Genomic DNA, 2,626 nt, shown 5'->3' with positions numbered 1-2,626 from the left:
TTTTGACCAAGACTTTCATGAGTATTATGAGTAGACTCATATACTGTAAATAATTATGCATATTATTTTGGTGGGCTTGCTGCTCACCCTTGCTTTCTTCTTTCATCACACAACAACAGTTAGGAAAGATGACCAGACTCCAGCAGACCCAGCGCAAGCGCGTGGAAAGCGTTCCGCGTCTTCCCGTTGATGTCGTAGCTGCTATAGCTGCAGAGGTAGATCTATTGTAGATTAGACCATCTGCTTTTGGAGAATCAATTAGGTATAATTATAACTTGTGGCAGATAATGGCAATTAACTGTAAATTTATCAAGTAATCGTTTTGGGTTGTAATAACTTTTAAATTGTGGATTCAAAGACTTGTACTTATTTGAATTTCATCTCTGAGACTATAACGGGTTGTGGTGTATGTTAGTGTGGGGTCACAGCATAAGGTTGGTTATTATTAATTAAGTGAAGTGATATTGTGGAAAGAAAGACCGTGACGACCCGGATCCCCGACCCCGGATCTGGGGGTGTTACAGCTTTGGTGTGACAGTGTTCTTGAGATCTGAGATATCATTCCTTATGAGTGCCAGCTAATTGTTGACAGAGGTGGAAGAAGAAGACCGTTCAACCACTTGTGCTTTGAATGCTTGAGCTTCAGCTTGGCTTTTAGCAAGTTCTTCTTTTAGAGCAGCAATTTGAGCTAACAGGTTTACAGTATCAGTGTCTGTGTGTGCTCTCACCTGAATTTCACTCGTGTTTGGTTCACTCACCTCACGTGCTTGTGTTTCTCTCAATATAATTACTCGTGAGGAGTCTTTCTGTTGCTGTTCTTCTGTACCTGCAGTTAAAATCACCCTAGCCTCTTCAAGAGAGGTCAGTGGTGGTGCAATGGGAATTCGCGAGTCCCGATCCTCAGTCAAACCTATCATTTCATGTGAAATAGATGTCTGAATTGCTTCAGGGATAGATTGACCGAGTTGCCCTCCACTTTCTCCAGATAAATCTGCGAGTGGAGAATCCCGTGAGGGAGCCAGAGGTGTTTGATCTGGGAGGGGAGAAAATGACTCTATTAAGGGTGGCTGAGAGTCAGATGTTCCCTCAGAAGCATGTGACTGCTCTTCTGCCGTAACTATGGCAGGCACTGTAACAGACTCTATGTGCACTCCTCGCTCTGTGTCCTGAGTATCATCTGTGGGTATGTATGGTTCCATTGTGAGTAATGGAATTGTGCTTGACTCAGTACAAGATGCCATGGCCCTATGGCGAATTTCAATAGATTCATCCTGTTGAGAGAATGTCTCTAGTAACTGTTCATCGGCCATTTCAAAGTCCATGTCCTGTTGGGAGGACAAGGATGGGCTTTCAGATGCCTCAGTATAAGTTCTTCTTTTCTTTGGAGGAGGCAGAGCTGAGGGTTCACTCACATTTAACAATGCACTACTTCCTATTAACCTTCTGGGTAACATTTTTGACAGTGGGGGAGAGGTTGAGATAGAATGTGACTCTGTGTTTGGCTCTATGACCTGGGATTGAAGCTGTGGTTCTACAACTTCATGGTCAGCCCTATCAACCACTGAGGGTCTTTCAACAGAAGTAGGAATGAAGTGAGAGTGAGGAATTACTACCTGTAAAAGAAGAGCATCTGATGTTGGAGGAGCCTGGGTGGCTTGAACCACTGGAGGTTGAGGTTGCTGTTCATGACCGGGAAGATTGAAAATAGGTAAAGGAATATAAGTGGCCATGAAAGCAGATACAAGTACTGGAACTTGCATGAATTTAAAGGTTGTGTCTTGGCGGGTGTAAATCTTTTTGCTTACTGGAGGGGGTTCGGTTACTGCAGAGTTAGCAAAAAGGGCTTTGTGTTCAGGTGTGAGAAGATGATCTGCTATAAGCATGAGAAAACGAGCATAGTAACATGATACCCTACGATTTGTAGAATGATCACGTAAAGGAGTAGTGAGACGTCTCAAGAGAATGGGAAAAAGTAGTTTGCCAAAATTGATCCTTTGATTGAAAACAACCGCAAGACCAATATACTGCAGAGTGGAAGTGATGTTGTGAAAGTTGGATTTAGTGCAGTTGGCAAACACTTTAGAAAGTGTATCGAAGAAAATATCCCATTCAGACACCAAATTGGATTTTGAAAGTTTGGTTAAATTGATCACCCCCTGATAGTGAATAGCATGGAAAAAGTTTGTGATATCATTTTCAGAGGGTAAATTACAGAAATTGTCCAATGGAAAATTTAACGCCTGATTGACTACTGTTTCATCAACCACATACTGTGTGTTTGCCACGGTGAATGAAAAAGATTTTGAATCATCGGCCACAGTAGAGGTTGTGCAAATCAGTCTAAGCAGATCGACATTTAAAATCACATTTGATTTAATAGCAGAGCTAACAATCGAATGGTCATTTAAAAATCTAATCCAATGCTTAAATTTTTCCACATCACATCTTTCCGGATTAAAATAACCAACCTGATTATGCGCGACAATTTGGAAATTGAGAGCCATTTAAAATAATAATAAGACACACACTTTCAGAATTTTAAGAATAATATTAAGAAAATTCGAATTAATTAAATTAATTTAATAATTCGAATTAAATTAATTATAATCGAAAAATTTAGACAGAA

The sequence above is a fragment of the Apium graveolens genome, chromosome 1, assembly GCF_009905375.1.
Source record: "Apium graveolens cultivar Ventura chromosome 1, ASM990537v1, whole genome shotgun sequence".
In the NCBI taxonomy this organism is placed as follows: domain Eukaryota; kingdom Viridiplantae; phylum Streptophyta; class Magnoliopsida; order Apiales; family Apiaceae; genus Apium; species Apium graveolens.
This window is presented reverse-complemented; position numbering follows the sequence as displayed.